The sequence below is a fragment of the Callithrix jacchus genome, chromosome 12 (assembly GCF_049354715.1).
Source record: "Callithrix jacchus isolate 240 chromosome 12, calJac240_pri, whole genome shotgun sequence".
In the NCBI taxonomy this organism is placed as follows: domain Eukaryota; kingdom Metazoa; phylum Chordata; class Mammalia; order Primates; family Cebidae; genus Callithrix; species Callithrix jacchus.
Genome location: NC_133513.1, coordinates 9076543 through 9092675, shown reverse-complemented (window position 1 = coordinate 9092675; position 16133 = coordinate 9076543). Strand labels below are relative to the sequence as shown.

General features: G+C 40.3%; 1 protein-coding gene and 1 non-coding gene across 2 annotated transcripts in view; both read right to left on the bottom strand.

The window, feature by feature from the left end:
* Positions 1 to 16133, bottom strand: part of RBFOX1 (RNA binding fox-1 homolog 1) — a 2602982-nt gene that overhangs the window by 868704 nt on the left and 1718145 nt on the right.
* Positions 116 to 223, bottom strand: LOC118146515 (U6 spliceosomal RNA). The gene has a single exon (XR_004732375.2). It is a non-coding gene; the product is annotated as a U6 spliceosomal RNA (small nuclear RNA).

Here is a 16133-nt window from a genome sequence, read left to right as displayed (position 1 = left end):
TTTGCAATTGCGAATTGTGCTGCTACAAACAGGCAAGTGTGTTTCTCAAATGATGACTTCTTTTCCTCTTGGTAGACACTGGATCAACTGGTATTTCTACTTTCATAAAAATATAAAAATAAAAAAACGCTTCACACATTCCCATGTCATCGTTGGACATGGGGCCCTGCGAATCTTCTCTGTCTCATTCCAATTTTAGTATATGTGCTGGCGAAGTGAGCACTGGTTTCCTCTTTCAGACCCTACCCTTTCTAGCTGTCTGACTTTGCGCCAGTTAATGTTTCAAAGCCTCAGATTCCACGTCTGGAATATGGGATGATGAAGATCAGAGCTGCTGGAAGATAGCACGCGTGCATTTGATTCTCATGGCGATGACAGCAATGAGAGAATGACAGTGGCGGTGACAATGAGGATTTTCCATCTAAATCTGTGAATGGAGACAATCCCACGGCTGCTGTAAAATCTCACAGAATCCCAATAAAAACTAGATGTGTCATGTGTTTAACTCAATAGTTTATGCAGCAAAGTTTTTTTTTTTAAGCTGAAAATAATTACAAGAACACAGCTATAATTCACTGTCATAGCCTTGAGGAAGCTTCGTGCAATTGCAGAAGATACACATAAAACTGAAAAATTGAAAGCCTATTTGAAATATGTAGTCATAGTGAGCACTTCCTGTTTAATTGCTTCTGCTTATATAACTAAAAGACCTAAATTAAAGCATAATCATGTTTCTAATGATTTTGCACTCTTTTTCCCCTTCCAACATAAGAAAGCTCAAGGTGTTAAAAGAGTTATGCTTTGGGACCGAGATAACGAATGCATAAATTAAACATCCAGTTCATACATTTATTTACGCAAATGAAAAAGGGGGCCAAAATCTCTACTCACAGTCGTATATTCTTTCTTCATACTTCAGGAGGAAGGCTTGCTATAGATTTTTTTTTTCCAATGCATAGAAACTAAAAGTTTCTCAAGTGAGAAACAGCAGGTACATATTTCCAAAGTTTCGGTGGCTTTGCATAGCCTCGGAAATGCTGAGAATATAGAACACACTCCAGTATATCTAATTATCTTTATAAAATCTCTCAAAATCAATGGCATCATACTCAAGACCAGCTGCGGCTGGGGAAGTCAAACAGAGCAAGTGTCAGGGAGGTCACCGAGAAGGCTGATTTCCTTCCCAACAACGCTATTTTTATGGAGCGTGGAGTTTTTGAAAGGTTATATTCTGTTAACTCTTTTAAAGACCCAAACAGAATTTAACCATTTTGTTTGAAGCAAGCAACTCATCTCTATCTCTATAATAATTATTATTTGCATTTTTAACTCAGAAAGGACACATGCGGCAGGTTTTGAAACAACTGTCAATCTAGTTCCCCCTGCATTGTAACTTTGCTAGCAGTGAAAGTGTGTAACGATTCTATTTTAATTGTTGCCACTGCAGGAATATTTAAAGTAGTTGCACATTAACTAGGTGTTCTGTTGCTCTTCCAAATGCTCTTTTCTCTTTTTAAATAATGTTTCCAATATAAACAGGAATGAGACTTGAAGAAAATAGTACAGAATTCTGGCTGCGTGCGGTGGCTCAAGCCTGTAATCCCAGCACTTTGGGAGGCCGCGGTTGGGTGGATCACGAGGTCAAGACATCGAGACCATCCTGGTCAACATGGTGAAACCCCGTCTCTACTAAAGATACAAAAAATTAGCTGGGCATGGTGGCGCGTGCCTGTAATCCCAGCTACTGAGGAGGCTGAGACAGGAGAATTGCCTGAACCCAGGAGGCGGAGGTTGCGGTGAGCCGAGATCACGCCATTGTCCTCCAGCCTGGGTAACAAGAGTGAAACTCTGTCTCAAAAAAAAAAAAAGAAAAGAAAAGAAAATAGTACAGAATTCATGGAAACCTGAATCCTAAAGAAAGGGGCTAATTCAGCTGTTTTCTAAGTTGAGTTTTTAGGAATAGTTCATAAAGTGTTAAAAGGTGATAAGTTAAAAAAATAAGAGCTATAATCACAGTAAAGGTATTATTACTATGAGAAAGAGAAAGAGGAAAGCAGAGAGGTGGGAGGAAGGAAGGGAGGGAGACAGACTGCAGAGAAGCAAAACTACCCCAAGTTATCGCTCTGGATAGACGTGTTTTATTCATTTACACAACAACCATTAAGTCTCTACTATGTGTTAGTATCCACGCTGGGTGCTGAGCATAAGCTGGTGGCTAAGACAGACATAGCTCTGCTCTCACAACTTTCCAGTTGGTGGAAGAGAAAGGGTATCACATTAAGACATCACAGGTACCATTATTGGGCACTGCAATGGTGCTGTGAAAAGACAAAGAAGGGTAATTAACTGGGAAGTCTTTCCAGAAGTGATGCCCACACACAATCATAATGAACGGGACTGATCATACAAAGTGGTTTCAGAGATCCCCAGTCTCTGCAAGGGAAACACATGCACGCACACCCACGTGCATACACACACTCTCTCGAAGAGCCTGGATTGTGAAAAGTACTATCAGATGCGGATTCAGGACAGGATGGGCTAAGCCACAATTGCAGCCTTAAGGACCAGGGACAGAATTTCTAGACATGATCCTAAAATCAGGGGAAGCTAGAGTAGAAGTTTCAGCAAGAATGACGGTGATCATGTACCAGGAAACCACTCTCACTGGTATATGGAGAATAGATTAATGGGGGCAAGAGTGAAGGAAGAAAGGCCAGTTTAGAAGTGTTAACAGCACTCCAGGCAAGGGGAAGAGCGGCTTCCGCCAGAAGAACAGAAATAGAATGGAGAGAAGCAAAGAGTTTCCATCTATAATTAAGAGGGGCCAATCTATTGGACTTGATCTTTGGGCATGAGGGACAAAGGTGAGAAAAGAGTCAAGAGTGACTTTCAGGCTGGGTGCGATGGCTCAGGCCTGTAATCCCAGCACTTTGGGAAGCCGAAGCAGGCAAATTACTTCAGCTCAGGAATTTGAGACCAGCTTGGTCAACATGGTAAAACTCCATGTCTACCAGTAACAGAAAAATCAGCCAGACATGGTGGCACACGTCTGTAATCCCAGCTACATGGGAAGCTGATGCCGGAGAATGGCTTGAACCTAGGAGGTGGAGGCTACAGTAAGCCAAGATCATGGCAATGCACTCCAGCCTGGGAGACAGAGTGAGATTCCATTAAAAAAAAAAAAGTGATTTTCAGACGCATGGAATTAAACTTCAGTTTGTTTACTCACACAAAAAAAGAAAAGAAAAACACCTTCATCCAATTCCATCCAAAAGAAAAGAGAAAGATAAATAAACTAACTGGTCCATTCATATGACTCTGTCTACTTTATATGCATCTGTGAGTTCATTTGCTTTCCAATATTTAATGAGCACCTGTTATTCACCTGATACTGGGCTTCATCCACTTATATCCAAGTCTAGAGGAATATGGATGCTTCTGGATAGAACTGGAAAAACACTGAATTTTTATTCTCTTTATAAATGAGTTTTAATTCATGCCTCTCGAAGTAAGGGCCTTTTATTAGTGACTGTAAATCTTAGAGAGACAAGAAGTCATAAGAATCTGAAATTGCCTTATAAATTAGTTGCCAGTAGTGAAACAGTTGTTTAGTTTGTTGAGGGGCTGGGGTGGGGAGGAATTTTGGTGTTGAAATAATTATTGAACATTACTGAACCAAATAATTAAACTGTGCTGTAAAATTATGGTTATGGTAATATTCCCATCATTTGTTTTGTTTCTGCTAATCTAAATTATGATTTTTTGGTTATTGCTTTGCAAAGCTACAATATAACAGTCAAACCTGAAATTAAAACCAGCCTGCAAAAGTTATACAAGGTGATCCAATATGTTCCACTTGCAATTATTCATGGCGAATAATATCGCGAAGCTCTTAAATCCTTGTTGTAAAGCAAGCTAGACGTGCGTCAACTAAAACCCTAGATATTTATAGGTATCAAAAGTGAGGTATGACTTGCTGAAACTATCAAAATGCAAAGGAGATATCTGAAAGTCCAATGGGAGCATCTTGGAACATCAGATTTCTGTTTCCTAGCAGTGCTGAATTTCAGTAGTGCTGACAAGGGAAAAGGCACTGATTTTTCAAGCGACCGAAGGGAATGCCGTACTCTCTCCTTCACTGCCCCACCCAAGGATGTTAACTCTCTTTGCTCTGCCTGCAAATTTCTACATGAAATAAGGTTTTCACGCCAAACCCTGAACTCATTCATTGCTTAGCACCTTGTGAAAACGAGGTGGTCCAAGAGACCTGCAAAAATCGTCATTATCATCATCATTACCACCATGATCATCCAAAAGGAAAGATTAGTAAATTGTCAATTTAATAATTTTAAAACTCGTAGGGTCAATTTAGAGCAACATATGCACAGATCTCATAGCATCAACATAGAAAATGTTCCTCGGGTCTGTTATTTTATAGGTCTTAAGATTAGTGAGTAGCCCGCCAGTACTGAGATGGTGTAAGCAATGTATGGCTTTGGATTGTTCTTAGTGTGGGGAGGCATCTACCTTCTGAACAGATGCCCCTTCATTCCTATTCCCACGAAGCAGTCAGCTCACGTGTCTTCAAAACCAACCAGAATTAAGTAGTTGGAAATTGCACGCCAAGCTGATGTTGTTTAGAATTTTACCCATTTCCAATCAGTCAACACGGTTCTCTAGAGTTACACGGCTTTGCAAATTGCATGAATGTGTGTCTTAGAATTTGTTTTGAGAAGGATAAGAATCCCAGTTCTAAGATATCAGAGCTGATAACAGATTCTGGTATTTTTTATTTTCTCCCTTTGTCTATTTCATCCTACTCTGCACAGAAATTCATGTTAATCTCCTTTTCTTTTCTGAACAAAAAGTTCTCATAAAATCCTTTTGTATGCATTGAAAAACTCAGCACATTTACACAAAAAGTCAAAAGGCAGAAAGTCAACACCTTCCTAACACAAGACAGACAGCACAGCGGTTAATAACAGAATCTGGAGTAAGAAAGACCTGTGTTTGACTCTTTCTCTGCCTACTACTATGGAATTTGTGACCAGTGACCCTCTGAGCCCATTTCTTCATCTGGCAGTGGCAACACAAAAAAAGGATTTACTCAATAAGGTTCTTATGAAGAACATATTGACACCAAGCACTCTGCACATAGTAGATGCTCAGTAAATGCTGGTGATAATGGTAAGTGGGAAAAGGAAGAGATGAGAGTGCAAAGGAAGCAGAAGATAGGACAGGCAAGCAGGAGGCAGGATGCCTCAGCCAGTACGGGCTACACGACGCGGCTGTAATAAACAGCCCCTGAAGTTAGTGGCTTATGACAATAATATTTTCTCACCTGTGCCATGTGCCCAATACATGTTGGCTAGAACTTTTGCTTTTTGTAGTCACTCAGGAACATGAGCCGACAGAGGGTTTATCTGAACTCATGCATCCAAAATCTCTAAGGCAAGGGCTAGAGAATTTGGTAAATCACTAAATGTCACTTCAAGCATCCACCCAGAAGACAGTCATACCACCTCCCTGTATGTTTTATTAGTCAGTCACATGGCCACACCCATCTCTCAGGGGGCAAAAAGATGCAATCCTATCATCTATCTTCAAGAAACATTAGCTTGGTGCAGTGGCTCATGCCTGTAATCCCAGCACTTTGGGAGGCCGAGGTGGGTGGATCACCTGAGGTGAGGAGTTCAAGACCAGTCTGGACAACAAGGTAAAACCCCATGTCTACTAAAAATACAAAAATCAGCTGGGCATGGTGGCGGGCTTCTGTAATCCCAGCTAGCAGGGAGGCTGCGGCAGAAAAACCACTTCAACCCAGGAAGGAGAGACTGCAGTGAGCTGAGATCACACCACTGCACTCCAGCCTGGGCAACAGAGTGAGACGGTCTCAAAAAGAAAAATAAGAAAAACAAGTTGTAAACCAATATACAGGAAGCACTGGCTCGAATCTGACTTTCCTACCTGGCCCTGGCAACTTTACCAATTGGAACACTAATCCACATGAAAACTTACAAAAACGTCTCTAGAGCCACAGTCCCTTTACAGACACATCACAGACGAATCCACTGTTTCCTATCCTCTTATTTCAGCAAACCACTTTCTTTGTCCATCCTCTTAGGATAAACCACTTCCTAAATCTACTGCTGCTGACCAGGAAGTACTTCTGTTTCTATAAATTAAATGACCTAGAGGCTGTACAATGTATCACTGTGAGACTTTAATGAAAAAACAAACAGGAATTAATATTCGCTAATGTGAAATGAGTGTTTACTATTTATCAGATACTTGGATCAAAATTGCTCATATTAATTTTATCAGCACCCATATAGTGAAAACTTACTATTCAACCTATTTTTTAAATAAGGTAATTGAGATGTAGTAGCTTTTAACTTCTCAGAAGAATCAAGTAGGCAAATCAGAATTCAATTACAAATCTGTCTGAGCCACAGTTCTGATGCTTGACTTCTATATTTGATTACTCTCTTGTTTAAGAGGGCCCTGATGGAATGACCGTATAATACATCATTGAAACTGGGACACCTGTCAGAAGAAAGGGGGATATTAGTAATTACACCAGGATTAAGGGATAAACGGGGCTTGCCCTGAGAGAATCGAAAGGTAACGATCATGGGTAATCGACACATTAATTGATAAATATGTGTTGGGTCCCTTTCTTTTTGTCCCTTCTCTCTTTTTGAGATGGAGTCTTATGGTCTGTTACCCAGGCTGGAGTGCAGTGGCACAATCTGAGCTCACTGCAACCTCTGCCTCCCGAGTACCTGGGACTACAGGCCTGTACCACCAAACCCAGCTTACTTTTGTATTTTTAGTAGAAATCATGCTTTGCCATGTTGGTCAAGCTGGTCTTGAACTCCCGACCTCAGGCGATCCACCTGCCTTGGCCTCCCAAAGTGCTGAGATTACACGAGTAAGCCACCATGCCCTGCTCCCTTTCTTCTCTTAATCCTCACCAGTTTCTCAGATGAAAAAATTCTGGATTCTAAGGTCATTAAAGAGAATCAGTACCCCAAGAGTGGTTGTTCCGTGTACAAAACCATCATGAGAGCCAAAAATGTTCCAGAAGGAGCTCCCCCTCCTCCACCCAAATTCTATTTTATTTTCCTACAGAAAGACTTATAGAGCTTCACGCTTTTCTTTGCCAGACCAAGATGAGAATCCACAGAACATCTGCTTTTAGTACATCTCCAAGCTGAAACCTGACTGCTTTACGGGAAATTCCCCCTGGAAGTGGTCCTGCTGGTTAGAATGCAATCGTTAAATACAGACTCATAATAATCGCAAGACATGGAATTTTTGTTTTTTAAACAACAGCTAACACAGACTCTAACTAGAGGGTTTTCTTCATAAGCTTCAAACAGTATGACCTTTAGATACTGTCACGAAGCTAATGACCCTTAAGGGCCTTTTCCTTACCTTGGTGCTTTGTATGGCAAGTACTATGCACACAAAAGTCACAATCTTAGACAACACTAACCTTTAAAAAAAACATACTTTTTGCATTATATATTTTTTACTTAACACAAAGATGCAGATGTGAAAGACACTAGAAGTCACAGAGATGATGGATAAGGTTTGATCTTCTTTATTAGACCCAGCATTGGAGTTCCATTTTTACCCTGTAAGAAGTGATGTATGTCCTTGCTTCATCATAGCTTGAAACTTAAAGTCCATCAGCCACCCTATCCACAAAAATGAAGAGTGGTAGGAGAGTAGTTTACATTTCCTGAACATTAAAAAATAATGAGAAGAGACTGAAGTCATAAAGAACCACCAGAGATAAGGTGAGCAAAACTGTTTTATAATATAAAGAAAAATGCATATTAGATAGAAAAAGAGCTGGGGAAAGAAGAGGAGAGAGGAATTATTTTACATAAAAATATCACTTTCTAGCTTCTATTTCTTTCCTTTTCTTTTCAGACTTATTCCAAGACGTTATGCTAGCCAATATTACTCCCTCTTTCTTCCCTGATTATTTTTTCAGGGCTTTCCTTACATGATTTAGACATGACTGAGCAAGAACCAAATGGGTTGACTTTTGTTTTAACACTAAGTTACTTAGGAGGCAAAAGACTTCTCAGGAAGAAATAAGCCTACACACCAAAAAGAGAGAACTTAATTGTACCTGAAAATTCTCAGTGTGCAACTGTTACCTAATACTGCTTACAAATAATGCAGGAAAAAATGCAACAAATAAGCCCGTTTGTGAAAGGTGATAAAACAGCAAATGAGAGGCAAAATGAGAAGGCGAAATGAACTCATTAATTAAAGGAACTGGGGAATACTGTGTTGTCATTGTACATCATCAAGAAGAATCAATCTCAGTGCATAGTATCTTCTTAAATTAAAAAACACTAGATCACAAAAATATGATCTACAGATTAACACAAACTGTATTTCTAACAAACACCTGATACGACTCCTGGCGCACAGTAGCAAGCTGCTAACCATGGGTTAAATCAGTGTTAAGAAATATGAAGGTGTCTGGGTGTATGGGACTACAGAGATCAAAACGGTGCATGGTAATCATAAACAGCAGTAAAACTAGAAATGATTTTTGTTTTTCTGTATTTTTCATACTATCTACAATGAACACATATTATTTAAGTAATTAATATAAGTACTTGGAAGACCACTCCAGGCTGGAGTGTCTTCTGTAACCCCAACACTTTGGGAGGCCCAGGTGGGCAGATCACTTGGTCCTGGAGTTCAAGACCAGCCTGGTCAACATGGCAAAACCTCAACTCTACTAAAAGTACAAAAGTTAGCCGGACATGGTGGTTCACACCTGTAATCCCAGCTACTCGGGAGGCTGAGGCTGGAGAATCACTTGAGCTCAGAAGGTGGAGGATGCAGTGAGCCAAGAAGGCACCACTGCACCACAGCCTGGGCAACAAGAGCAAAACTCCATGTCAAAAAAAACAAAAAAACCCACTCTAACACCGGCACTGGGACTGAGGAGGAGGACTCACCTTTGACTCATGTTTGCGATTTATCACCAAAAATATAAAAAATGCCTCTCTTGTTTTGATGAGTATCCATTTACATGACATCAGAAAAGAAGGGAGTTGGTCTCAACAAAATCTCCAAGTAGTGCCTGTCTCTCTTCATTGTTTTTAAACCCACATTAGAGGAAAAAGACATTTACAAATATAGATTGAACAGAGCCACATATTCTAGGAAGCAACTTTTCTTCAGGATTCCATGCATTCCTGAAAGGGTTGAAAAGCCAGTTTGGAATTTTCCATCATGAACAAAATAAAACATTTGAATTAGATCCTTGATTCCCAAATATCCTTCCTTTGACACATATAGCCCGTTATGACGTATTAGTCCATGATTTAAAAAAAAAAAAAAAAAAAAAAAAAAAGGATGGAGGGAGAGAATAGGGGTTTTTTAAACTAAAGCTAAATTTTAATTAAGGTTTTTATGTTATTTTGAGATGACATCATTTCTTCTTTTTGGGGCATGATGATGTTATTTCTTTTCTGAATGGCTGGTACAATTAAAATAAATAACCTTCTTTTACTGCACTCCAAATTTACTATTTTTGAAATGTTCTGTTTTGAAGTAACTGGAGGGGATAGCGAATGATGTGTGTTCTCCAATTTCCTATTTTTCAGCGTATCTCAGAGTGTAAGACTTATGCTTTGGAAAGAAGTCTAGGAATATAGTGATTTATAAGAAAAAATGAGTAATTTATGTCATGATACAAGACTTATTAAAACAATGTCCGTGAAATGACTCCTCCTTCCTGCTAAAGAGACTCCCCGGTTTTCTTGTTTGTCAGTTTTATTTTTTTCTACTCTCCCTGCTCTCTGAAGAAGGTTCTGCTTTTGCTAGGCAGGTTAATTAGAGGTTTTGCAAGGCATCGTCTCTACCACAAAAATAGAGGAATGGAGAGACAGAACAAGTTGTGAGGATTCGGCAAGACAGGGAATGGGGAAGGAGCATCCCGTGAAGGAAAAAAATAGCAATAGATCGGTAACTGTTTAATAAACATCGAAAATGCCAGTAGAGCACTTGGTATTCCTTTCTGGTTACCTAATATGGCTCCTTTCATAGCACACCCTCCTGAGACTGTATCACAAGGCTCATTACCTTTATAAAGTTGTTAGTTGGTTTTGGCTTAAAAAAGTGGGGGGGGGGCGGGGGAAGGGGCCAACATCCAATTTGTGCTAAGGGTCATTTTTTTTTTTAAAGAAAAAACCAAAACAGAACGGTATTCTGATGCCATTCTCTCTCCGTCATCCTGACAAAGAAGATAAAATGGCACCCAGGAACAGACCACATCTTTAGTGTCATTTATATTTATCTACGCAAACAGAAAATAATTGTAACAGGCACTAGAACACAGTCCCTGATGTGTTCTACTCGTACAGGCAACAGAATGAATTTAGAGGTAGCAGAAGGCAAAACTTGCTCAGTTCCTCCTATCATGGGCCTTTTCTAAATTTTAGTAAAGAGCTTTGAAGCTTTAGCCATAGACTCTTAATGATTAGTGAGTTGTCACCCTCCTGGTGACCCACATTTCTGAGAAGCTAGAGTTACAGGTGACTGCTACCACACCCAGCTACTTTTTGTATTTTTTAGTAGAGATGGGGTTTCACCATGCTGGCCAGGCTCATCTTGAACTCCCGACCTCAGGTGATCCGCCAGCCTTGGCTGCCTGAAGTGCTGAGATTACAGGCATGAGCCACAGTCAATTCTTAAAGAGCATCTGTATTGATTCCAATTCTACCTCCATACAAAACCACTACGCACTGGGGTCTATTGGGGGGAATAGGGGAGGGACAGCGGCGGGGGGAGCTGGGGAGGGATAGCCTGGGGAGAAATGCTAAATGTGGGTGAAGGGGAGGAAGGCAGCAGAACACACTGCCATGTGTGCACCTATGAAACTATCTTGCATGTTCTGCACATGTACCCCAAAACCTAAAATGCAATTAAAAAGAAAGAAAGAAAGAAAGAAAGAAAGAAAAGAAAAGAAAAGAAAAGAAAAGAAAAGAGAACTTCCAAGGACCAGCAGCATCAGCATCACCTGTGAGCTTGTTAACAAGGGAAATTCAGTCTCCACTCCAGACCTACAGAATTATAACCTCTGAAGGTGGCCCAGGACTCAGTCTTGGTAAGATTTCTGCAGAATTCTTATGCCCCATAAATCTCTAGAGTAAGGATCAGTATTTACTTAACTTTATGTACCTAAACATGACACACCCAGCAAGCCCTTCATAATCTAAAAGTTAAATGAAAAAAATCTATTTTGCTGTTATTGTGACTGAAGTCTCTTTTCCAAGCCTCCTGCAAAGCCCAACGATATGTTCTCATCAAAACTAGTTTTGCTGTGATATTTCCGTCGGTATTGACTGGAGCTTATTGAGTTTGCCCTACATATTCCACAGTTTCTATCACAGCTTTTGTTTGACTCCAGCCTCCCATTGCACATTCCGAACAGTTCTGTCTGCAGACCCACTGCCAGTGCCAAGGAGAACCCTTGTTGGTGTTAATGACATTTGTAAGAAGGGAGAAAGTGCCGGCTAGACCAAAAAAAAAGGAGGGGACCCTGGCCAGGAAAGAGGGGGAGTGTATGAATGTGAAAACACTTTAGCCAAATATTTATTATCAATAGCGTTTTCAAACAGCTGTAAATTGGGAAGAACTCCGGGCCTTCCACAATGAATTTGACCTCATTATATGCAGTGAAAAATAGAGGAGGGTGTGTGCCAAGTCTGTAATATTACAACGGAAAGACGCAATATGGGGGCTGTTACTGGAATGACTTAGGAGTTTCATATGAAATGAGAGCCTAAGATGCTACCATTGAATGGGGCCGGTTAAAGGAACATTGTGAGTTGAAGCAATTATTCTAGTAATTGAGTGGGGGAGAAAATCATTCCTTTCGGAAAAGAGAGTCAGGCCTTGCAATTAGCAGCTTACATTGATCAAAGACATTAGAGAGCTGCTTGACTTGTCCAGCTTTTGTCTCGGAGATTGAGGGCTCTGCTTCCCTTTGCTCATCTGTCCCAAACAATCTGACCAAGATATTGCACTCGAAATGGACGTTTGCTTTAGTACAAAACCCTCTTGCAAACCTGAAAATGATTAGATGATGGTGAGAATCTGGTGCTCAAAAAACTTAGCATGCACATACACACATAGCGACAGCTGTGACTTTTCAGATGCACTCTCCTTTCTTGGGCAACACATCAGACATGTAAGAAATACTGAGGATGCCGCAGCTTGAAACACAAAATATAACCAATATCATGGAAACCTTCTCAGTCACTGCCTCTGATTACAGCCCCTCCCCTCTTCCCTAACAGTGGTGAGCGTACAGCTGAACTTACTGTGTATCATTCCCCCATCTCTCTCTCGGAAAGACAGCGGGAGTGTATATTGTTTTACCATAGATGCATCAATTCCAAGAGAATAGATATTTCTGAACACCTTTATATATAAATACATGTAAATGTGTATTTTGGAACATATTTTTGAGTAGTTATGTATTTTTGAACTTTTTTCTGTGTTCAAAAACTGTACATAAATGATGCCACACTGCATGTCTCCTCCTGCAATGACTTTCTATTGTTGTTCAACATTATGATGTTCAGATTTCTCCACACTGGCACACACAGATCTAGTTTATCCATTTTAACGTGGCACATGAGACACGACTTTTGCTACCATTGATTTTCTATTTCCCAAATGGTGGACAATTAATGTTTGTTTGGTTGATTGTTGTTTTCCTTGGATGCCAAGAGGAATCTTCTTATATGTGTCTCCTTCATGTGTACATTTAGGGATGAAATATCTCAGTCAAAGAGACATACATCTTGAATGTCCCATGACATTCAAGTGGGCACCAGAGCAGATGCATCAAGATACACGCCTACCAGCACCGTGGTAGAGTACCTACCGCCCCCACGTCATAGCCAACATGTAGTGTTGCCTACTTTTTAAGATGCGCAGATTTGAAGAGTGTGAAATAGCAGATGCTTTCCCAAGATGACCATCCCCAGTGAAAGGCACTTGACTCCGTTAGAACCGAGAACATTCGGTCATCGGAAGTATTAAATAATGTATTTCTACCAGCATCATTAAGTGCCTAACACTGTGTCTGGAACACAATGGGCATTCAATATAGATTTGTTGAAAGAATTCACTTCTGCTATTGCAGATGACTCAGAAAATGAGAGAAGGAAAATATACGCCAGGAAAGCAGCGAGCAGCCAGCACACACCTCTTCTTCGGAAGGGGAAAAACAGTTCCAAACGCTGTTTCTTCACTTACCTCAGCAGTATAGCTCCTTCCATCAGGCCCCCTTGTGGTTTTAACTCCTACACTTCACAGTCAATGAGCAAAAACCAATTCCACTCCTCAAATTCTTCTCACTTACTATTCAGCTGTCTCAATTCATTAATTTGCTTAATCAGCCCTCATCAATAACACTTCTCTCCACTGCATTCCTCTAACTCAAAAAAAAAAGCAAGCTCTGAAGACTCAAAACTGTGAATCTATAAAGAAACAAGAATGGTAGAAAGAAAACACTTGTATCAATGCCTTTCCGAAGCTTACCAGTAACTTCGTGTTAACTGCTATTGCCAAAGATCAGGGTGTGAAGGTCATTTCTCACGTTGCTGATATGGTTGTCAATTAAAAATTCTGAATTAAATGGTTACAACATGGAGTGTCTACTAAATACAATTCCATGGAGGTTATCCACACAGAGAGGCTGCAGGAAGAGCTCTGAAGCATTTTCTACCAAGTGTGGCTCATCCAAACTCAGGTTTATACGAGCAGCAAAAATATCAGTCACATTTGGGAAATTTGCAGGTCTGTGGCCATTAAGGCAGGAGACCTGAATGAGAGTGAACATCTGCTCTTCTTATCAAGTTTTCTGATGAACAGAGGGCCGACAAGTCAAAGAAATTATAATATTAGAGTTGATATTAAGCCCCAAGTAAGGGCAAATGCATCAGAAAACGTTCCCTCATCTGGTTGAGGAGAACGGAGAAATTTGCGTAGAATCTTTGACTCTTTATTATAAAAATCTAATAGATATTTTCAGGAACTGAGATGGGAACATAATACTCAAGAGGTGGCATTTTTATACAGATTAAGAATCATGTTCTTATTGGACTGAGGATTAATTTGTATTTTTATTGTTTTAGGAAAATACAACACTGATGGTATTAAGGGAGCACGACTTCCTTCTTCCAGCCTCACTCCTGGCACTTATATATAAACAGGTACACATCCCTGTGACTCACGCAGCTAAGCTTAAATGTGTACATGTGTTCTTACCTACTTTTGATTGACAGGGAAAGATACTTTCCTTTCGAAATGCAGAAGTTATTGACCGCATGATACTGTAGTTATAGCTGGCCTTCAGAAATAGCAGTGAGTCCGAGTTTTGCATGTTGAATTGCAGATTTTACTTCTAACCGCCAGAGGCAAATTTTTGGGTTCTCTAAACCACTGCTCTAATTTTTGGGTTCTCTAAACCTTTCAACTAAGAATAAAGATGTGTTATTGGTATACACCGTTCCATAAAAAGGTTGACACGAATACTCACATTCTGATATGTAATTCCATAAAATTACCGTTTCTATTCTTTGGTAGAGATCAGTGATATGTCTCATATGAAGCAAATGAAATCGTCTTAGTCTCACATAAAGAGAGTGAAATCATCCTCGGGAAACTGCTATTTTAATTGAGCTGTAACCACACGATTCGTAGTAAAACAAGAAAGGCTTTTATGAAAGCAGCTTCAAGGAATATGTCTTACCTCTGCCCTCAAACCAAACTGCTCTGCCTAAGTCCTTCCCGAAGGGAGATTACAGAACTACTGTAAGTCCACAATTAAAGAAAAAACAACTAAAGAGCAACAAGAAGAGGAAAGTATCACGAATTCGCTGTGGATTTTCCTGTATTTTAGATAATTTTTTTTTTTTTTTGAGACGGAGTTTCACTCTTTTCACCCAGGCTAGAGTGCAATGGTGCGATCTCGGCTCATCGCAACCTCCGCCTCCTGGGTTCAGGCAATTCTCCTGCCTCAGCCTCCTGAGTAGCTGGGACTACAGGCACGCGCCACCATGCCCAACTAATTTTTTGTATTTTTAGTAGAGATGGGGTTTCACCATGTTGACCAGAATGGTCTCGATCTCTCGACCTCGTGATCCACCCGTCTCAGCCTCCAAAGTGCTGGGATTACTACAGGCTTGAGCCACCGTGCCCGGCCTTAGATGAAAATCTTAAGCTAGATATCCTAATCTAGGCTCTCAAAACAGGGAGGGAAGACCTCAGAAACATGCCCTACAAAGTGTGGGACATCATTTGCGATAAATCTCAAAACCATTCAACCTCCATTTACGACAACACCTTGACAAGGACACTTACGAGTGAGCTATTTCTGCCTTCAAATACTAAATTGTAGTCACATGAATAACTAGGATACTCCACTTTCTGGTTAGACAAACATCAGTGAAAAGCTTTAAGCAGGGCCATTCTTGGTATGAACATTTTCGAGTAGAGGAGAGAAGCCTGGCCTTTCCCATAAGCTGGTTTAGAATCTCCCGTTCAACTTCATCTGACCCAAGAAAAACCAGTCTTGTCTTGATGCTTAAAAATAAAATAAAGTAAATGCATTGAATTCTACAGGATAGGCTCATTAGCTTAGGATTTGACAGGTTGCTAAATGGTAACTAAGAATGAAGAGCTACGAACACACTATAATTAATTACAAAAACAGGCATCGCTTGGGCTAAAGCTGGGGCAAGAAAGTGCTGACAGAACGAAATTCGCATTCCACTGCCCTCCCTGCCTCTCCCAATTTACAGGAGAATGGGAAATCACGAACAATTGATACACTCCGTTAGCTGCCATCACAGAGAGTAAGTTTCCATGTAGCCTTAGGGGTATCTTACACAGTTTAACACTGAAAAATAAAAGGTAATGTTCTTGGCAAAGAGCTACGGGGATTAAATTTGGGAGGCTTGAAGCAGCCTTGAATTGTAGTCAATATAAAAAGGACCCAATAGTAATTTTGTAATTTAACTGTGCTGGTTATGCCCAATGAGTCAGACACTTGTGAAATAAACCATGTAAATAGA